This window comes from Crocodylus porosus, unplaced genomic scaffold, assembly GCF_001723895.1.
Source record: "Crocodylus porosus isolate Cpor-Errol unplaced genomic scaffold, CroPor_comp1, whole genome shotgun sequence".
NCBI classification, from domain to species: Eukaryota; Metazoa; Chordata; order Crocodylia; family Crocodylidae; genus Crocodylus; species Crocodylus porosus.
Genome location: NW_017728931.1, coordinates 41,675,497 through 41,698,893, shown reverse-complemented (window position 1 = coordinate 41,698,893; position 23,397 = coordinate 41,675,497). Strand labels below are relative to the sequence as shown.

Here is a 23,397-nt window from a genome sequence, read left to right as displayed (position 1 = left end):
GGTCTTGGCCGATACCAATAGCTGATTATTCACCAAGCGCATTGGCCGATACCCATCTGATAACCAATATACAGGAATGCAGCCAGGCAGCATGGAGAACAGCTCCCTGTATGTAAGTCTGTGGAGGGAAAGGGGTGTGGGGGAGGGAAGGAGCATGGGGAGGGGTGCAGATCAAGGCCCCCATGGGGAAGGAGGGAGTGGAGCTGGGGGCCAGAGCAATGTGCAGCTCATCCAGCGGATCAACATCCTGAAGCTTAAAAAAAGTGGCAGTGGGGTTAAAATAAAACTCATTAATTGAGTTTTAGTTCAAAAACCCCTACCACCATTTTTAAGTGTGCGGATGTTTCTAACTGGAGCCAAGCAAGACAAGGGCAAGGTGCGGGCTGCCTGCTGGAAACTTGGGGCTCTCCACCCTGCTGCCTCTGCTCTGGAGCCCTGGCCAGAAGGCACATTACATTTATTGGTTCGTTAATCAGCTACGCTGGCCAAAAAAAGCAAATAGCTGATAACATTAATTTTCTTTTTAACTGGTGCTGATCCAATATGGTACTAATATATCAGCGCACCTCTATTTGTAGTGCTACGAAGTGCCTTGCCCCTCTGCAGCAGTACAAGAAAAGGTAGATGTTCCTGCCTTCTAGCTGGAGAACTACGAAAACTGCCTCAAAGGCATGCTTCCAACCAGGGGAAGCAGGGGACTATATTCTTCTGCTCCCCCTTCACTGACAGCTAGCCCTCTCCAGCTATCAATGATCAACAGCTCTTCCCAGCATTCCTGCAGTGGTAATTCTTCCCACCATCACCATAGGAACAGGGTTGCTCTCACAGGAGTAAAGCCAGTAGGAACAGGAGCAGCTACCACCACTGGTACCAGTGTACCAGCTATTGCTAGTGCTGTTGTAGTGGTGGCGGCAGCAGCTGGTGCCCTGCCCCTCCCCTACAAACAACAAAAACACTGGCAACAGCTGATGCTCTCACAACAGCAGCAACAGGAACAGGTCCCTGCTGCCAGAAGTGTTATAGGGTACAGACAGAAGTGCAGTTCCCAGCTGTAACTCAGAATGGTTTCTGCAAAGTGTTCTGAATTACAAGGTTACCCCAGTCCAAACAGAAGTTCACTGTTGGTTACAGAGGAGGGCAATCTACTTGTGGGGTGAGAGCCTGCAGCCAGGTTCCCATAGCAATGGCCAGGGCTCTGCCAGTGCTCCCTGTTTTCAGAAGAGGGGGGAGGGAAAGAGAGCAGGCAGTGGAGGGACCTCATTTTGGGGGCTACCCAGCTGGGACTGAGAGGTGGTGGTGGGGAGGGGCTCTAATACAAACACCCCCCTTCCAAGGGTGCTAAAAAAAACCCAAACTGAACTCGCTCTGCTCCTTTCCCTCCTCCCATTCCGAAAACAGCAGCAGGCTGGGAGCTCCACAGACAAGTTACAAAAGACATTACATTAAGAAACATCTTTATCGAATACCTTGTGCAATAAGGGTTCAGATTTTCACCAGATTGGCCATTTTGGAAGCTGTCTGCAGCCATGCACTTGTCACAGCTATAAACTGTTTTCTGTGGCCAAATCAGTTGAAAACTGTCACTTCTGTTTGCACCTATAGTGGCACTGGCTCTCGCTAATAATCCTGCTGCTGCAAGGCTCCCCAGTTGCTCACTGCAGTCGGTTGTCTTGGAGTCATCCAAGCTCCCTCTCCCTGACTTGGAGAGGGTAAGGGAGAAAGGAAGACTGTGGCATTTTGGGGTCCAAGGGACCCCCTGTAGCACTACAAATTGTCCTACTGCAAAGAACTTCCTCTTTGAAAGAGAACATTTTTGTGGCACTACAGAGGGTATGCACATCTGCATACTAGCAGCTTGTGAAACTACAAATGTTATGTCTGCCTACAGCATAAGTGACCTTTAACAAAACTTGTCAGTTATTTCACTGAACCAACATACTACTGCCTACTAGTCATCTGGTACTAGAACTAAATGTGTTCAGAATAATGGGAAAAAGGAAAACATAGAAGCTCTAATTTCTTACAAGGTAAACAATTACAAAAGTTTTCCTAACTACAAAATAAAAATGGTAAAGCCTAGTTCCTCAAGGCAAATTTTGCACTACTCAGTTTAAGTATGGTTGTCTGAGTGAGTCTAACAGTATTTCTTAAAACAGTTTTTTTCGCTATGTCATGTCATTTCATTTCATTTCAGGGGCACAAAAAATAACATTTCTTCAGCTACTATTTTAACTACATTTTTAAAAGTCATTTGTTTCTAGCTGTACTTGGTTTTCTCTGCCTCATTCCTCATTGACATTGATCATCATTATCAAAGATTCAAGCAAGAAACCCAACCCCCTCTCCCCTCCCCCCCCCTTCTCCCCCCCCCCAAAAAGTAAAATACAATTTTAGTCCTACTGGACACTCAAGTTTAAACACTTTCCAACAGGACCAATAAAATTCTAAGAAATAGTTTGACAATTTTAAAAACAAAGACAGTTTCTGGGTATCACATAATGTACAAACTTTGAAACTAGTGGTTTTTCAAGCAAGCCTATTCAAATGTTGAGGCCAAATTTGACAGCGCCCTTACTTAAAGATAATAAAAGAATTCAGGCCCATTTATAAAAGTAAGTTTTGACAGAATAGTCCAATAATGCAAACATTAAACATTATGCACAATGCTTGAATTTTACAGTTCAAGAAAGCCAAGAAACTGCTAGAATACAAATATGATCCTGCAACCAATAAGTATGTTGAAAATATTAGTTTCTATCAATAACCTGCCTTTGTTTGCAAAGAGAATACTGAATGCTTCAGTCACCAGAAGCATTGTTAACATTAACAATAGCATTAACCATTCAAGTTAGTTATAAGAACACTCATAACTCAAGTTTTGGGATTTAAAAAACAAACAACAACAACTATTGTTATATCACCCAAGGGTGCCCTGGGCATTTTTGGAAATAAGTCTCTGCCCAAGGGCTTGCCATTTAAATAGAAGACACAAGTTTTCCTCTTCATCTCTCCAGCAAGAGAAAGTAGACATCTGTTCCAATGTCTACCCAGTGCGCAATGAATGTCCTTTTCAACATTTCCATCTTAAAACCATTTGCCATCCTCCTGGTTTTCATATGTAGTGTTTCCTATGTATAAACCTGCCCCAGCTAAGTTTAGTCAGTATCAAACAGTTTAACACATCTTTTTAATTAGAAATGTATTATTTGAATTAAAGTATTCTCATGATTTTGGATTCCATGGACCATGAGTGAAGAAAGTATTAACTCCCATTAGAAAGGGATATTCTGTATTAACACTTCCAGCGAATCTGTTACAAACATTGCATTTTGTCATCTTACTGCTTCTCCATCAGAGGTATTTGCAAGTTCAGCTAACCACTCTGCTTTTGTTGAGTAAACTGCGATCTTCCTCTTCCTCATGACTATCAAATATTTTTAAAAAACCCACAGAAGGTAGGAGATAAAAAAAAACCAGAAACTGAAAAAGAAATTCTGTTCATAAACTGAAGATGAGCCTAGGGATTAAAGAATGGACCCCAAATTCTGCCAAGGACAAGTGATGTAATGCCACCCAAACAGTTACCAAGCAAGTTACAGGGGTAAGTAAAGGCAAAATTTAGCTCTTTATTAAAAGGTCAATTTTCAGTACAAGTTTCTCATGCACTTGCAGGCAAAATGTAATTTTCCAGCATACAATTCCAGTCAAAGCTACATATGCACCGAATTATCTTAAGCTAAACAAATGTTAAGAAATCACAAGCTAGAGTTTTGGCAATACTTTTCTGCATTCTTACTTCCTTTTCTTATAAATTTAATATTTTGCAATACATGCAATATTACATTGCTGCAAGAGATCCGTGGGTTTAACTTAGTTCCTGGACAACATTACACACACTTTTCAAAATACTCAATCCTACGTTTACTCTACTTTGGCAGCTTAATTTGTCACTACCACAAGCCTAAGTCAGTCAAAGTCAAGTGACTTATCTAAAAATATGAGCAACAGACAGAAAGCCGGAGACCGTTGCTGGTTTTGGGACCCATCCCACTGAAGTGCGCTAACTTTAATGGAAGTTGGAGCCAGGCCTTAGTCTTTGAACAGTTAGTCAGAGTAAATGGAAGAAACAGCACAAAGTAGGACTTTAAAAAAAACAAAAACAAAAACCCCAACTAGACTTTAAGAAGCTCTTTTTCATGCTAAAATCCTGTTATAAAAACAGAGGGTAGTAATAGCAGCAGAGACAGAACATTTTCAATGAATTTTTATTTTTTCAAAGCTTAAAACATTTTGGGGAAGATGTTCAGGTTGACTGCCTGCCTGGAAAAAACAATAAAACCACATGCTAGTTTGGATGGATAGACAGCCAACCCTCCCCCACCCCTCATTACAATATCAGGTATAGGAAGACTATTGCTTTTCTGAAAATCACAATCTGCTAACTGCAGCTCTTCTAGTCTCAAGTAGAAAAGTTACAGTGGTGAAGCTCACTAAGAGCTAACTACCAATGGGTTTTTGACGAGGACAATTCTCCAATTTAGACAACACTGCAATAATTAAAATTCATGAAGTCTCAGTCTTTTGTTCTTGCTTGTTAATTTAGTTACTAAAAAAAGATAATGTTTTAAATAAAGTCTTAGCCTTTAATCCACAGTATTGCAAGGAAAACCAAGTTACCTGAACATGCCATCAGCATAATGCAGACAATTAAAGATTGCAATGAGGCTTACCAAAAAGTGTTAAGAAAAATCTAGAGAGAAATCTATGCATTTCCAGAGGAAATGAATAGTGCTCTACTACAAGACACTTTGAGATCTGTTTTAAGCTCCATATACCACCAGGAAAATAAATTTAGAAAAATAAAATATGCAGAACTGAAACCAGATAGCCTTCGGAGATTAACACTACAGTTGTTAATGAGTCTCTTTGTTTACACCAACCAGAGCCAGTAAAGCATGTTCAGATCTTCCCCGTTTCACAAAGAACCTGGTATGTCTGCTCTGAACCAGCTGGGGTTTTCAGGAAAACCTTATTATACCAAGCCAACCTACAGGGAATTGCAGCCATTTAATCCTGCTGCAACAGAAGTGTGGCTAACTATTTCAGTGCCACAGAAATCGACGCAAGCTGTCTAGTCTTTAAACAGGGAAAACTAGTTATAGAACTTACAAATTACTCAAAGAAGGAACCTGAAAAAAAAAAAAAAATCTCACATCCAAGAACAAAACCTCCATCCTCAGGAGAGGGTTCAAGCAGGTGCCCATCTAACAGCAAAACATTTAACAAGGCAGGACATCACTGGTATATAGTCATTACTAAATCATGGATGGTCTAAACTGCTACTAGTGAAAGAGAAGTAATATCTCCCTACGCTTTGGAAATACTGCAGGTAAATAAGTGCTGGTAAAGGGCTCTGGGATTCTTGGATTATGGAAAGTGTTCTTTAAGAAGAAACTATGTAAATTTTCATGAAATATTCTACCATACTTTTACAGTACATCTTACAATTTATGACAGAATACTGGTAAAAGCTTATTTAAAAAAAAAAAAAAAAATCACATTAAAATGTATAAAGTAAATGTCCATAAATCAATAAAGCATCCATGTTTTAAATCATTTGGTTGATTCATCAGGAAAGAGCCAGGTAGGCAGAGGGGACCAGCACTCCGGAGCTCTGGGGACACAGCGAGAGGCAGTGGCCACCCAGCGCTCTACCTTGATCACACTGCCTCTCCCACATTCCCAGAGCTCCCCAGCCCAACCCCAGAGCGCTTGGGGCAGGGCTTGCAGGGGTGTCTCTGGGGCCCAGCCACTGTGTCTCTGCACTGACCAAAGGGGCGGGAGGCTATGGCCATCAAGGGGCCAGGCCGCCCCTTCACTGGTGCCCAGCCCTTAAGGGACCACAGAGAGTGGGGAGCTGCTTCCCACCCCAGGTGAGGCAGCCACTGCCTCTCCTTGTGTTTCCACATTGGGCAGGGGCCAAACTCCCAGTGAACCCCAAATCGCACAGGGGCCGGCAGGGGCTTACTAGGAATTTGGCACCCAATTCCCAGCTACCCTCTCGCAGCACGACCCTACTAAGCACTGCCCCTAGCTCCTGCAGGGACTGCTTGAGCCACTGCCACAGGGGCAGAGAGCAGACAGCACAGCCAGGGCTCCCTCCACCCCGCCTACATAGCTGCCATGTATGTGGGCATGCATACACATGTGCAGCACCTGCTGCCCCAGTTTTCTTTACACCTGTCCCAGACAGGGTTTAATTTTTACATTTCCTTGCTATAAGTTTTGATGGTTAGCAATGAAAATATTTTTCTGCCAGTGTGCAGGGCTCCAGCTCCATCCAGCTCCCAGATGCCTTCTACCCACACAGCCACCTGCAGGTGGCTGCTCATTGCACTAGGTGGGTAGAAAGTGGACGGGAGCTGGAGCCTCATGCACTGGGGCAGGAGCCACCCCCAACCTGGCTGGGTACCTGCTGCCCGGCACATGTCCCCATAGTTTCCCTGCACTGCCTGCTGCCCTGAGCAGCAAAGCAGGGGAAAGAGGAGGAGCTGCTGAAGGCAGGGGAAACTAGGCAGTACCTGGGCAGCTTCAGCAGCAGCCCTGCCAGGAATTTGTGCATGCTGGCCAGGGCTGAAGCCATCTGGGAGGCCATGCTGCTGTTTGGGAGTGGACAGGGCTTGGCTCCATGCAGACCACCCTGAGAGCAGTCACAAGCCAGGGAGGGGGTGAGGAAAGGCAAAATCATACCTTCCCCATCCCCAGCCAGCCCCTGGGACCTAGAGCACAGGCAATCCACCACCACACACACACACTCACCCCCACCCCCTACACACATACCCCAATTACCCACCCCTCACAAACACCCCCCCACGCACAATATACAAAAGTAAAACTATTTTGAGCTATTATACAATCTCCTCCATACATACCACTATTGAAAAAGTATAAAACAGAACAAAAATATCTTTTGAAATAAAATTAAATATTATAGTAGATATGTTTGATTTTTAGTATCTGATTTTTTTTAAATCTATCATTTGTTAAAATATCTTCTGAAAGATTTTGTGTGCGTGTGGCTCTTGACAGCTCACCAAAATTCATTAAATAGCCCTCCAGTCAGAATAAGCACCCATCTCCGATTTAGAACACAAGATCCTAGGAGCAGAGGCTGTATTCAAGCACTTTTTATCTAGTGGCCAGCACACTAGGACTGCATTTTTGTATGCCCCTAGACAGTGCTGCAATGCTGCTAACTAGAATATTCCTAAATATTAATATAACAACTGGGAAAAAATGAAATGCATTTGATAATGCACTACTATCCTTAATACTTTGCGTTTCCTCACTAATTCAGGGTTCTCAATTTAGTGCCCTTCAGAAATTAAAGAAAGATGTAGTTAAAGGGCTAAACATTTACTTTGAAGTTCCACATGCTATATGCATGAGCAATAACATGGTTATAATGGTTATACAGAACAGCAGTATAAGTTCACTTCTGTGCAGAGCAGATAATGGACGCGAGAACAATGAGGCTTCAGCAGCATGCAATGCTTACAGGGTCTGGCAAATTAATGAGTATATCTAAAGCATTACACAGCTCGTTCATTTATATACAGATGCACACACTGTAAAGCAGCTGCACCTTGTCCCACAACCAATACAACTGATAAAAAACAAACAAACTTTAAATCTTTACCCATGACAAAAACAAGCAGCATTTATTTTTAGCTCAAGAGAAATCAACAACAAACTACACTACATTCTGCAGCAATGGCAGCAAAAATCTGTTTCCACATCCTAGCTTTTCGAGATAACATGACATTTACTGATTAACATCTTTACTTATATACACATTTACATAAAATCCAATTGATTTTTGGGGTGCAATTTTATTTTTTTTAAAAAATCAACATGAATGCTACCTAACTTCTTGTATTATGGAGCTGAATAAAAGGATTTTATTTATTTATTTATTTTTAGATTTTAGAGAGTCCCTTTCCTAGGCCACAACTAGACAAAACATTCTGCTAACATATTTTTAAGAAACAAGCAGCATTGAGGGAAAAGGTTCAGAAATTGATCTAAAACTCTTAACTGGAAAAACATGGGTGTTGCCTAACAGTGACTTTGTGAGGAATCAAGACTCAGGTGACTATAGTAGTTTTCCACTCTTTCCCTGCTCCACTTCTAACACAAGTGTCAAGAGCAGAGCCTTGTAGTATGAAAGCATTAATTTTATGCTGAATTCTCCATCCCTGGGAGTTTAAAACTAAAAATTCAGGTTCTATACAGAAAATCTGATTTTAAAAAGGTGCTTATCACCCACAATTGCCACTAAAGCTAAAGGGGAGCTACATTGTTTAATACTGCTGTAAAAATCAGTGTATTTTTACACAACAAATTAAATATGAAAACCCAAGTCTAGACATTCCAGCTGGGGCCCACTCCATTTTTACAGGTTTTGAATGCATCAGAGGCACAGTTAAATTTAAGTGCATCTTGCTTTTATTCCAATACTCACTCAAAGAATCAACACTTAAAATAACTGTGACTGAGCTCCTGCACAACAGTATTTTCTGGTAATCCCAAGAGCCCTTTGAAATGATCTGGAATCCAGCAATTTCAGCTCATTTAAAATGTTTTTCTGTTTGCACATATACATTTATATACTGGCTGTATCAGCACAGATATGATCTTGTTGAGCATGTCTCCACATTGCTGCAGATATTCTAGAGTTATATAGAAACCTGGAATTAAACCCTGGCTATATTATATTAAACAGCAAAATTCCAAAATATAGCTGTCAAGGTTCCCAAATAAACATGAGCATGAGACGCAGGAGAGAGAAGTGGGGCAAGGGAATTAAAAAATTAGCCTGGAGCTGAAAGGACAGGCCCAGCTCCACCCCTCACATTGTAACTCTAGATCACCCTGGAACAAAAAGAATCAGGAAACAAAAGGATTTCCCCTTCTCTCCCCTCACCCCCATTTGCTCCCCAAAAATAAGCAGCTACAAAACCATCTAATCTGCCTTAATCTGTATTGATTGGCCTTCAATTCTGTGTTACCATCATGCTCGCCCACTATATTTCTCATCCAGGATGAGATCCAGTGCAATACCATAGGCCTAGACAGAAGTGACCCCTGAAATAGCCATAGCAAAATGCTCTAATAATTTCTGTACCCATTTCTAGTACAATTATACTCTGACATATTATTTCTGTTAAAAATTCTTTTAACAAAGCGGGCATTTTGCTATGAGCACCATATTTACAAAAAAACTATAAAGGACCAATAAGCAAGAATGAGCAAGCGCCTTCTGGAAGTTCAAATAGATTTATGTCTGCTTTCATCCTTTCCAGTTCTTGTCACTTACTTAACAAATCTGATCACCTTCTTTACACATGACCTCTACTTTATAAATCTGAGATGATCGTGCTTAAGCAGCATGTTCAAGCTTTGTTTATTCATGAGTCTAAAAGTTGTTAATAGGAAAGCTGAACTTACAGGTCCATGATTTTCTATTTCCTCACTCAAAGTCTTCTGTTGCATATGTCACATCACTGGCAACTAGAAAAATTTGTGTGGGCAACGGCAAATGCAATAGTACTATTTATTGAGAGAAGTAAAATCTTGAGTTCTAGAAGCACAGTTTATAACCAGGCCTTTCTAATAAAAAAAATCCATTTTCTACGATGCTTGACATATCAACAGCTCAAAAGAGACACAGAGACAGAGACACTTTCCACAGTGAATTATGAATTGCATACTGGGGAAAACTACTTCAGGACCACATGTAATGCTCTCTGAAACCAAAGTGGCTGAAAAACAAGAAATCACTGACAGTTTAGTGACTGCAATACTGAATGCTTCCAAAGGGTGCTAAAGAACTTGGAGAGGAGCCCTCCCAAATTCTCTAAAGAAACAGAATAACTTGTTTTAACAGCTCTTTTTTTTTTTTTTTTGCCTCTGCCCCTCCCCCACCTTTTTTTAAACTAAACCGAAAGTCAACTGAAAAACTTGATGCTGGCATGTAGAACATGCCCTGACGTAAGTGATGGGAAAAGTATTTAAAAAAAAAAGGCTAAGGTATCCTGAAGAAGTTGATCCCTATTTACATCACAATTCTCTTGGGCTTGGGTTTAGTCAAGTTATTCCTTCTAAAAATCCCTGTCATAACTGTATCAGAGGACACTAGTAGATTTGGTCTAACAGCAAGCTACAGAAATACTTGATATGGAAGATACAGTATTAGAACAAGACAGAAGAGGGGCAGGTGAAATGAATAAAACAAATAGGACATGATTAACTATCTGCAAGCTGTAAAAACACTTCCCATATTAAACAGAGCCAAAACCACAATGTCTTGTTCTTGATATGGAAAATACAATATTAGAACAAATCAAGAACAAGAGTGTGTGATTTTGGCCCTGTTTAATATGGAAAGTGTTTTTATAGCTTTCAGGTAGTTAATCATGTCCTATTTTTTATTCATTTACCTGCCCCTCTTCTACTTCCTCAATTCCTTTATAATTTTCCCTGCAGCTTTGTTCGCCTTCTTCCTCCCCCACCTTCATATGCTTTTAAAAAGAGCTAAGATACAGGCTCATATTTGCTCTTTCTGTTGTCTACTCCATCTCAACTTACAGCATTTATATAATTAGCATTACAAATAGCTGGCAAAGTGCCAACAAGCCCCATCATGGACCAGGAACACACTTCACCATACACTATTCAAGCACAAAACAAAAAAAAGTCACAACCCCAAAAAATTAATTACAAACAAAAGATTAACATATGGTCAACAGAATTCAATGGAACAATATTAGACAACACAACCAAAAACCTGTATTCAGGTTTTCTGTAAATATCACAGAAATGGAGGGCTGTGAAGCAAAACTGATTCCTTCAACTTTGCAGATATTTATGGGGAAGCTTCTCCCAAGTTTGAATTGCTGCATGGGAGAATGCCCAGAGGTATTTATTTGACATCATAATGAAGGTAGAGGAAGCCAGATCAGGCAAAGTCAACATTTCAATAGCAAGTAAGAAGTGAAACATAAAGGGTGTCTTGGCTGTGGATAACTTTCAAAGTCAAGGAACTTAGGCTGGGTGCAACAGAGAAAGGAATGAGCACAGTGCGGGGATACAAAGAAAGAGAGACAACAATGAAAACAAACAGGTTGGGAAAAAAATCTTTGTAGCACCATTCTGAATGGCTATGAATGGGCTGAGATCGAACTTCATGGCAAACAGAAGGGTTCTGCAGTAAATCAAGACAACATGCAATACAGTAGATCAAGGGTTTTCAACCTTTTTTAAAGGCCTCCTTCTCTCTCAAAGTTTCAGCTCATGTACCTCTTGGGTTTTCTTTTTTCATGTTTTTAAGTGAGGGAAAGGGGGCAGATTGAAGCCCCCAGGGTGAGGGAGGGAGTGGGGCTAGGACAAGCACTGCACAGCCAGGGCAGGGCATGGGACGGAGCAGTGAGCAGCTCATCCAGGGCAGGGGGGTGGCTCCTGCTACTGTGTGCACCCTGGGAGGGCATGGATCTGCACGAGGCAAAGCCCGACTGCCACTGCAGGAAGGGAGGGGGGGCAGATTGAAGCCCCAGGAATGGGGGAGGGAGTGGGGCTGGGGCAATGGCAGGGGCTGTCCAGCGGGGGGGGGAAAATGCCTCCTGCCATTATACCCACCTCCGGGAGGACATTCTGGAGTAGCTGCAGCCTCCTCCCATAGTCCTGATCCCATAGGCCCCCACTGTGAGGAAGTGGAGCTGGGGCAGGCATTGCCCAGCTGGGGCGGAGCACAGGATGGAGCCGCAAGCAGCTCATCTGAGGGGCACTGGACAGACTGCGCCTTGGGCTGGTGGCAGTGGCACCTGAAGGGGCCTATGAGAGGGACTGTAACCACACCAAAATTCACTATAGCACCTCCAACCCCTCCTCCCAGCACAGCCCAGCCCAGCCCTGCCCAATACCTCTGCTGGGAACAGCCTGGTACTGCCCAAGTCCCAGCCCCGCAATCACATCCAAGGGCACACACCCCCCCGCCCCATGTCCTCCTGGGGTATGTGCAGCAACTGGAGCCACCACCCCCAATCAGCCTCCAGATGAGCCGCTTGTGGTTCTGTCCTGCACTCCTCCTTAGCGGGACAGCACCTGCCCTTGCTCCAGCTCCAGCCCTACTTCCTCCCTCACTGTGGGGGTCTACAGGGGCAAGGCTATGAGGGAGAAGCTGCAGCCAGTCCAGAATCTGCCATAGCCCCCACAAACCCTGTCTCAGTACCACAGCCAGCAAGAGCCTGATGCCGCTCCAGCCCACAGCCTGCCCCGCCCTGCACAGATCCACAGGCACATCCCCCATGCCCTCCCAGGGTGGGCACAACAGCAGGAGCCAAACCCTCCCCCGCACAACCGCAGCTCAGTCCTGTGCCCCGCCCTGGCTGGGCAGCCCCGGCCTCTGCCCCTTCCCCCACAAGACTTACTGGCCAGACCTGGTTGCTCTCCTGGTCACCCGCGTGCTGTGCATATGCACACAGTAGTTATCAGCCACATCAATTCTGTATACCCCCTATGACTCTTAACTATCCCAAGGGTACATGTATCCATGGCTGACAACCATTATGCTAGCTGGAAATTTTAGCTGCATGGATGAACCAAATAGCCTTATATTAGACACACTGAGCAGAAAGAATTAACAAAATAAAGATATAGTGTGGATATGAGTCAAAGTTAAGGATCTGGAGAGACAGAACATACTGGCTATGCAAATAGTTCAGTTTTTGAATTTTAGTGTATTTTTCTATAACATTTATATTTGTTGAGCAGCTTTTAATTTAACTGCAAAGTCCATTTGCTCCCTTACCCCTCCAATTCCAAGCGCTTCTTTATATCCAACAAAGTTTTATGGTGTATTTTTCTTAGTTCTACGTGCATTTACTGAAATGTACTGTGTTTGTCTGCCACACCTTGGCTGTGGTTCTGATTCTAGTCAGATTACGCTCAAAACTTGCAACTAGTGTGAAACGCAAATCCTGCAAATTATCTTTTGGTATGACACCACTGAATTGAAATTTATGATATATTCAAGACAAACCAGTAGCGGACAAGACACCTTTTAATGATCAAGTACTATTCTTACACCAGGCCAAAAAACATGCTGTTCAAAAATCTGCTAACATGTTCATAAATGGAAATACACAGTGAAGTAACTAAACCTTGATTCTGCTCTGAAGTACTTGCCATATGTCATATCTATATACAAATAGATATATTTGAATAACATACATACACACATATATACACAGGGCAAGGACACATTATATATTTTTCCATATGTATATTGAGGGGTTGTAGAAGAGCTAAAAGACATATATGGAAAAAATATATAATGTGTCCTTCCCTGTACTTATGCCATGGGTACAGAGAGTCAAGATTGTTTATGTACTTTATAATTCTTAAGATAGGGAAATATACAGTTAAGTGTAAACTTTACTTTTAATTTCCCGATTTAAAACGTGTTTTTTTGGCATTATTAGTACAACTTGTAACGATTTTTTATCTTTAATTGTAATATACGCTCTTCACCTTAAATCCATCTTAAAACAAATGTTTGGAAAAAAAGCAACCTTAAATTAATTATTTTTAATTAAAAAACTTCCTACATGATGAACACCAAGCAAGAAACCAAAAAAAATTATCATGCAGTATATATTAGTGCCTCAGAGATAGGTTCACTAATTAAAAGGGTAGTGCATCTAAGCAGAGCAAAGCAGAAGCCTGGCATGTAGGGTGCAACAGAAACTGAAAAGACTGTCAAGAAGCTGTGATTATTAGGGTCAGAGAGCCCAGTCCCCAAAATGAGCATACATAAATAGCTCTTTCCTCAGCCATCTGATTCTGATGTGCACAAGAGTAAAAGGGAAATTAATAATCCGCACTAGTGTACAACCAAAAAACCTTTTAAATCGAGTAATACCTGGGCAAAATATACTACCAGTTAGAACTCTATACAGAGGTGGTCTCTTTATAGAATTGCAGCAAATTAGGGTTGGAAGGGACCTCAGGAGGTCATCTCATCCAATCCCCTGCTCAAAGCAGGACCAACCCCAATTAAATCATCCTAGCCAAGCTTTGTCTAGCCAGGTCTTAAAAGCCTTAATGATGGAGATTCCACCACCTCTCCGGGTAACCTGTTCCAATGCTTTACTACCCTCCTGGGGAGAAAGTTCTTTCTAATATCTAACCTAAACTTCCCTTGCTGCAATTTGAGACCATTGCTCCTTGTTCTGTCATCTGCCACCACTGAGAACCATCCAGCTCCATCCTCTTTCAACCCCCCTTCAAGTAGTTGAAGGCTGCTATTAAATCCCCTCTCCATCTCCTCTGCTCCAGACTAAATAAGCCCACTCAAGATTGATGTAAGAATGCATTAAATACTTTAGCCTTTTCCATAATCATCTGTCAGTAGGTTGCCTCCCCCATTCAGTAAAGGGACCCAACACTTTCCCTGATCTTCTCTTTGTTGCTGACATACTTGGAAAAACCCTTCTTGTTACCCTTCAAGTCCCAGGCTAGCTGCAACTCCAGTTGTGCTTTGGCCTTCCTGATTTTGTCACTGAATGTCCAAGCAATACTCTTATACTCCTCCCTATTTGTCCAAGTTCCCACATCTTGTAAGCTTCATTTTCATGTTTTAGTTCACTGAAGAGTTCCCTGCTAAGCCAAGTTGGTCTTCTACCATACCTGGTAGTCTTCCTGAGCATGAAGATAGTTCATTCTTGTGCCCTTAGTAAGGTTTCTTTGAAGTACAGCCAACTCTTCTGGACTCCTTTTCTCCTCAGACTGGCCTCCAGAGGACACTGCTCATCAGTTCCCTGAGCGAGTCAGAGTCAGCTTTTCTGAAGTCCAGGGTCCTGACTCTGCTGCTCTTCTTCCTTCCCTCAGGATCCTGAACTCAATTGTCTCGTGGTCACTGCTGTCCAAGTTGCCATCTACTTCTACATTCCCCATCAATTCATCCCTGTTTGTGAGCAGCAGGTCAAGAAGAGCACAGCCTCTAGTCGGCCTCTCCAGCACTTGCACCAGGAAGTTGTCCCCAACACTCTCCAAAAGCTTCCTGGATTGCCTGTGCACTGCTGTACTGCCCTCCCAGCAGATGTCAGGGTGACTGAATTACCCCATGACAACCAGGGCCTGTGACTGGGAAACTTCCACTAGCTCTTTTAGTAGTCCTAGAGATTTTCAACAGGCCTATTTCCAGCTTCATACTGGAGCTCTGAGCAGTCATACAGCTCTTTAACATAAAGAATAACTCCTCCTCCATCTCCTCTTCCCCCAGCTCATCCTTCCCAAACAGTTTATACCCATCCATGACAGTGCTCCAGCCATGCGAGCTCCCACCACGTCTCTGTTATTCCAATCACATCATCATTCTATGACTGTGAAAGGGTTTCCAGTGCTTCCTGCTTGTTTCCTAGGCTCCGTGCATTTGTTTACAGACGTCTGAGGTAGCTAGCTGATTGCTCTACTTTCTCAGGAAGAATGAGAAGGCCTATCCTGTCATGGCTAACTGTGACAGAATAAGTAAGTCCTCCTGAACACAGTATCCAGGAAGTCTCAGTGAGACGGCAGAAACTTCCTGGTGTGGCAGGACAGCAACAAACTACATTACAGACCCTTGCTATGGCAGCAAGACTCTTAGTTCTTTTTTTTTTTTAAACCATAAATAGTTTTTATACAAGTTCCTGTAAGTAACAGGGAGTTGCTTCTACACCACAAGCCTCATCAAGATACTACAGACTGCTTGCAGCAGCTCACTCACCCCGAGCTAACACAATTGCTCCTTCAAGCACAGGCGACAGTACATAGTTGATAGCTACAGCTGTGAGGCAGCTAACAAGACCCTGGGCCAGGGGTGGGCAAAACGTGGCCCAGGGGCCAGATGCGGCCCACCAGGCCATTCTATCTGGCTCATGGGGCCCCTAAAAAAATTTAGAAAATTAATATTGATCTGCCCTGGGCTGCTTGTCATGCGGCCCTCAATGGCTTGCCAAAACTCAGTAAGCAGCCCTCTGCCCAAAATAATTGCTTGCCCCTGCCCCTGCCCTAGGCCCTTCTGCTTGCTGGGCCAGAGACAAGCAGCATCCACCTTGGCGGCCACTAGAACACAACATTTCTTTGCTGGAGCGATAGCAGGGAAAAAACAGCTTTGCCACTTAAAACACACATGCCATTTTTAGAGAAAAGGTGTCTGTGCTATGCAGGTAAATATGTTATCCCTGCCTATAGGCATAACTGAACAAATCTCTGCCTGGAATGGGGACAGTGCATAGGGCAGGACCTGCTGTTTTTGCACACACATGCTAAGTCAGCACCTGAGGCTGTTTCCCTGGTCATGCCCCCTTAGTTGCACTACTGCTCCTGCCAAACAGAGACAGTTGGGTGGAGTCCTCCTGGTGGTTTGCCTCAGGACCCAGGTAAGGAAGATGCAGAGGAGGTAGCTAGACTGTGAAGCATCTGCGAATATGAGAACTTCAAAATTGAAACAATAAACAAAGACCTCCAGACTGTGAGGAGCCCAAATGCAAGAAGTTATGGAAAAGCTGCCAGGACTCGTCTGGTCTTCTATTACCCAGAGATGTGGATTTTCCGGAAAATTTTGAATTGGAAAAAACTTTCCAATGGCCTAAATAGAGTGTGATCTGATTTAGCAGGTTTATTTGTCTTATAGTTAGTAAACAAAACTAAAAGAGTTCCCCCATGTTAATTTTGTCCCAATAGACACAAGTATTTGAACTGAAATACTTGATTAGGAAAAAAATTAAATGCAGCACACTTAATGTGGTTTAAGCATTATATTTCAAACAAATCCAAAGCTTTACACAGAAAGAAATTACATTTTTACAAATATTTCAATAAAAATAAAGACAATATACAATAGCATGTACTTCCCTTATTTTTTTTTCTTAAACAAACAGCGTAAAGCACCGAAAACTGCTGAGACACTAATTTTAGCACACCCAAAGAACTGTGCATGATACACCATGGTTGTCCACTCTTCTACGTCAACAGAGGTTTACTCTCTTCCACTGAGGTCGTTGCGGCACCTCCAGCTTCACTGTCGCTATCTGTAGAATCACTTGCACTACCTTTTAGTTCCATTTCAGAATCAGACTGAGGCAAAATTGATTCAGAACTACTTGAACCACATTCTCTTCGCTAAAGGATGGTTTTACCAATAAGTTTATGGGCAACGGCAATTTCTCATCACACTGCATCTTCTTCACTAATTGTGCTTCCAGTTTCATTCACAAGAAGCTGGTTTTGGTGGAAGGCCTAGGATCCTTAGAGCAATCCTGGATAACAGTTGGGTATTACAGTATCCCTTCTACCATGTGAGGAGACATCTCTGCTACCCATCAAGCCTAATATTGTATCGACATCCATCAATTGTTACTAATAAATTTTATGACAAAAATTTTAATTTTTTAAAACGGAAAATTTCCCATGGAAAAATAAAGCCCTGAAAAATTTTCTGAAAGATTTTCAGTTTTGGAAAATTTTCCACCCCACATCTCTGCTATTACCCCATGCTGCTCATCCACGTGGACACTAGTGATACTGCCATGGGTGACCCTGAGCAGATCCAAATCTACTAGAGGGTTCTGGGCACTAGGTAAAGGGAACTAAGGCTCTGGTTGTATTTTCATCAATTCTTCTGGTCAAGGATAAAGACCCAAGCAGAAGCAGGCATCCTGGAAAGCAACATGCAGCTGCACACATGGTACCATCTGCAGCACTTTGGCTTTCTGACCATGGAATGATGTTCCAAGGATTGGTGGGCAGAGACACAGTCTAGCTGTCAGAGCAAGGGAAGAGTGTCTTTGTACACTCTTTAACAAGCACAGGTTTGTTAAAACCTAGCAAGATGTGATATAGCTAGGTAACACAGGAGACAGGAGATAAAGAGCCAGGTGACCAAATAAAGACCAAGAAAGGGGAGGCAACAAGGGGAATCAACTATGTTCTAAGACGGAAATTAGCAGGATAACTGGCTAGTCATTTGAGATGTTCATAAGCTAAGCATGGGGAATAAACAGGAAAAACTGGAAATCCTAGCACAATCCTACAAGTATGAAGTCATTGGGTAACAAACTTGGCAGCATAGTTTACATGCCTGGAATACTGTCACAGATAAATATAACTTGTTCAGAAAGGACAGGCCACATTATAAAGGAGACGGTGTCTCAGCATGTTATATCACACACACACACACACACACACACACACACACACTGATTCTGAGATACAGTGTAAAGTTGGAGGCAGAACTGTTGAAAGTCTCTAGGTCAAAGTAAGAGGGGAAAAACAGAAAGGAAGATGGCATGGTGGGTATCTGCTATACACAAACAAACCAGAAGGTTGAAGTGGACAAAGTTTTTGTTTCCAATAGCTAAAACAAAACATCTATATTGCAGGACCTGGTGCTGATGGGGGACATCAATTACCATGACACCTGTTGGAAGGATTAAGTCAAATTCATAGATGCTAGGGTCGGAAGGGACCTCAGAGGATCATGGAGTCTGATCCCCTGCCAGTGGTAGGAAAAAGTGCTGGGGTCATACGACCCCAGCTAGGTGCTTGTCCAGTCTCCTCTTGAAGACCCCCAAGGTAGGGGACAGCACCACCTCCATTGGAAGCCCGTAAAGGGTTATATATCTATACGAAGATAGATTTTTTTTAGTGCAGATCATGGAGAAGCTCTCTAATTTGCTGTCTGTCAGTAGGGTGGATTTGGTTAATGGCTGTTTGTCAGTAGGTTGGATTTGGTGGATCTGAAGGTGAATGGCAATTTCAGTAACAGTGGCCATGAAATGATGAGAGCTCAAGATCCTAAGGAAAAGAAAGGAAGAACCAGAATAAAAAGACCCTGGATTTCACAAAAGCAAACTAACAAATTCTGGGAACTGGTGGGCAGGCAAGTATCAAAGGAAAAGGAATCCAGAGGAAACCACTGTCTCTTTAAAATACAATACTAAAGAAGCAAAAAAATGCTATCCCAATGCAAAGGAAAGATAAGAGCACCACAAGATCAGCCTGGCTAACCAGCAAACTCTTCAATGAGCTGAAACTCAGAGAGGAATTTTACAAAAAGTGGAGACTTGTCCATATTATTAGGGTTAAGTATAAGAATACCACATAAGCATGCAGAGAACACCCAACAAGTAGGGCAACAAAAAAAAGCACTTAAAAGTATCACATTCACTCAAATACAAGACAATGCTGAATATAATATGGAAATTGTATAAGCTTATTATAAATTTTCAGGAACAGAACCTAATTATTGGAAGTTTTTCCCTGAATTTGTCTCCCTCTCACTGCTACATCAGGGAAAATAAATCAGGGGGGAGGTCAAGTAGCCACCTTGCCCTCTGCCCAAATTTCTTCTCCCTGCATCCCCTTCTCCCCCTCCTTACTGTCAGACCCTACTCTCCCTAAAAACATGGAAGTGAGAGGCAGATCTGAAAACAGTACCTTTCAAATAAACATACAGGCCAGGGGTGGGGAAAATGCAGCCTGCGGGCCACATGCAGCCCACCAGGACATTCTATCTGGTCCATGGGCCCCCCAAAACATAGAAAATTAGTATTTATCTTCCCCTGGCTGCCTGTCATGTGGCCCTCAATGGCTTGCCAAAACTGACTAAGCAGCCCTCTGCCCAAAATAACTGCCCACCCCAATATGGGCAAATTACTATGGGCACCAATAGATTTAGTATATCTAGAATTGATACATGTTGTCTTTTTTTTTTAAAACTGCTGCAAGTTTAAAAAACATTTATTCCATAAATTCATTTTAAGCAGCATTTTTCTACTTACCTATATAAGTACAAACTAAGCATGATATTAGTCCAAAGCATATTAGTCACGATTTACCATATACAGTAGTTCATTGGACTGGGCCCCACAACAGTCAACAGCATTTGAAGCCATGGTGACCTCACAGCTCAGTATTCGTGTACACTCCAGATACCTCCCCCAAAAGGACCCATGTGCTAATTAGCCCCTCACTCATGACTGCAACCTGGTGTTCTTGTCACAATTTCTGGGATGCTCCAAAAATTTATATACAGGTGAGGCACAGGGCAACCTAGTCTGGCTCTACCTCATAGAGGGCAGAGCTACACTAATCATATGCGACAGGTCTTTAAGAGGCGGCTAGATGAACACCCTGCCAGGGTCGTTTGACCCCAGTACTCTTTCCTGCTATGGCAGGGGGTCAGACTTGATGATCTGCTCAGGTTCCTTCCGACCCTATTGTAGAAGTAATTAGCTTACTTGACTAGAAAAACAGAGACCAGAAGTGCTGATACCACTTAATTCAGTTAAATGTTCTGAGATAAGGAATCCCACACACCTTGGGTTATCCTTAGGTTATCTTGATATCTTGCCCTGTGCATAGATAGTTTGTTTAAGTAAACTTCTTAAGTTTCTGTGTAATTTACTATTGTTTCGTTTCTCCAAGGTGTATTTTTTATCTCTTTCTCCGTCTTAAGTATAAATACGCTTGTAAACTTAGAGAGTCTGAGAAATCCTTTGAAACAGACAAGTGGGTGATTCCCCTTGCTGTATGGAATTCTCCCTGTGATCACAGTATACCCTTAAACAAAGAAAAGCTGGCTCTGTCAGTTCTGATTCAACCACAACGCGAAGTTTGATTTCTTCCACACTACAAACAAACTGTGAAACATCTAGCATGGCTTAAGCAAGCCAATTTCCTCCTATGACAAGGCAATAGGCTCTGTGCCTCTCAGGTCTCCAACGATGTTCTCATCAATAAACTACGAAAATATAAGCTACATGAAAGTGCTATAAGCTGGATACTTAACAGGTTGGACAACTGTACTCAAAGAGTAGCTCAATGTTTAACTGATAGGAGGTATGGAATAAACTTAACCCAAGGTTCTATCCTAGGTCCGGTTTTGCTTAATATCTTCATTCATGTTTGAAGCATGGGACTGAGTACACAAGTAGAAAATCTGCAGATGACACCAAGCCGGGTGAAGTTACAGACACTTTGGACGATAGAATTAGGATTCAGAACGGCTTGCACAGGTTAGGAAAATGGTCTGAAATTCGTCAGATGAAATTCAGTAAGGACAAGTGAAAAGTCCCACTTACAATAGAACAAATCACAAGCACACAAAATGGAAAATTACTAGCTAAACTGCAATACTGAAGAGGAGGAGATAGGAGTCATTGTGGACAACAAACTGAATGAGCCAATGGTGTGCTCTTTTTGAGAAGAAAAAAAAAAGTCAATAGCATACTGGGAAGCATTAATAGGAACGTAACTTGCAAATCAAGGGAAGTGATTCTTTCATTCTGTTCGACACTGGTAAAGCCTCATATGTAGAGTCCTGCATCCAGTTTTAAGTACGACACTTCAAAGGACATGGACAATTGGAAAAAGTCTAGCAAAGCACAACAAAAATTATCAGAGATCCAGGAACCATCACATATTATAAGAAGGTTGGAAGAACTGGGATTGTTTAGTCAGCAGAAAGGAATGCGGGAGAGGTCTGGTAACAGTTTTCAAATACCTAAAGGGTGGTTATTTGAAAGATGATGATAGACTATTATAGCCACAAGGTACTGGACAAAAGGCAGCAGTTTTAAAACTGCAAGAAGGAAAGTGTAGGTTGAATAGTAGGACAAAATATGTAACTATGAGGGCAATTAAGTAATGGAACAAATTACCTAAAGAGGTTATGGAATCCATGGAAGCTTTGGAAAACAGGTTAGAAATACTGTGGTAAACAGGGATGATCCTGTTTGGATCAAGGGATTGAACTAGATGACCTCCCAAGGTCCCTTCCATCCATAAACAATTCTACCGTATATAGAAAAAACTCTCAGATTTTCAAGTATTACCCATTTCCTATTCTAAACACCCTCCCCCTGCTTCCAGTGAAAATATGTTAGATATTAGCAGCTTCATGAAGTCATTAACAACATACAAGTTCTTGGGGTTTGTTTTTGTGGGGGGGGGGGGTTGAGGGGACAGGAGGAAGATGCGCAATTTAGATAGAAGTGAAGGCACAAGAGTGTAATGAATTAGCTATGCCAACACTGAAAATCTGGGCTTGATACTAATGTTAAAGCAACCTGATATACAACCTGTAACAAAACCACAAAACACAACAATTACTATTAACCATAAAAAAAAAAAAATCTAGTTAGCCTGTATTAGTATCAGTATCTAAAGGCAGAAGAGAGACATGAATTGAGCTAATGATACCGAAGTAGTAAATGCGTTAAGTTTGCAAGTATACAGAACCACTGGAAGCCAAACTTTGATATTTCTGTTTTCTAACTCTTATTATGAAATAGTAAAATCTAATTCAAACTGTTCTGGTATTTAGATAAAAGTCTAAAATACAGTATTTACTCACATATAATGTTCACCTTTCCCCCCAACAATTATCCTTCCAAAACTGAAGTCTATGCTGTTAGTGGGGAAGCTGATTTTTCTGCTCAGAATAGAAGCACTGAGACACTGTAAGAAGGCTGCTGCTTTTTTTCTTTCTATTCCCTCAAAGAGCTACATGGAGGGAGGGGCAGACTCCAACAAGGGCAGATCCAAGGGGTTGCAGTAGTGCAGTCACACCCTGCTTTGATTCTTGCTCCACCCAAAGTTTAAAATCCAACTGCCCAACAGCAGCAATGGCATTTTTGTTTAGGCAGAGCTGACGGAGACAATGGACTTCACGGCTTATTATAATCTACCCAATTCCTATTCATTGCTCTTCACTCCAGATCTTAACAACCCTCTTTCCTTTTTAATGGTCCTGATGTTCCAGTAATCAAGCTACCTGTTCTTTGGCAACTTTGCTATCTGTCAGCTACTCCTGACCTCTCTTCCCCGACTTCACGTCCTGCAGATTGGTTTGAGTTCTTCTCAAAATCCTAGATCTGTCATACGGATCTGGCCAGTCCTCCCGACATCTCACCCTGTATCACTCTTCACCACCACCTCTGCAACTGGCCATTCTGATATGCAGCCGGAACCCTACTGCCTTTTTTTCTCTCTTTTGTTGGTCTGTGTGAAGGGATGGGGTGCGTCACCTACCATGAGTCCCCCTATCCCCGGACGGCCCCTGGAGAGGAGGGGGTACGTGACGGACCGTCCCTGTTTCCGCCGATCTCGCCTGCCACGACTTGATGGAATATGGGGGTTCACCTGTACGGGGAAGCTGGTGGTCCGGATGGGGTACCTCGTCTCCAAGGTCCAGGGGTCCTGAGGGCTCCTCCTCCCCTACACCCTCACCCGGTCCTCCGGGGTTAGCCTCCGTCAGGGGCTCCCTTGTCTGTGTCCTAGTCCTGCAGTGGG

The 23,397-nt window shown here is 42.5% G+C and overlaps 1 protein-coding gene across 2 annotated transcripts in view; it reads right to left on the bottom strand.

Moving 5' to 3' along the window:
• The window catches only part of BRAF (B-Raf proto-oncogene, serine/threonine kinase), a 130,508-nt gene that overhangs the window by 84,960 nt on the left and 22,151 nt on the right, over nucleotides 1-23,397 (bottom strand). The window lies entirely within an intron of this gene.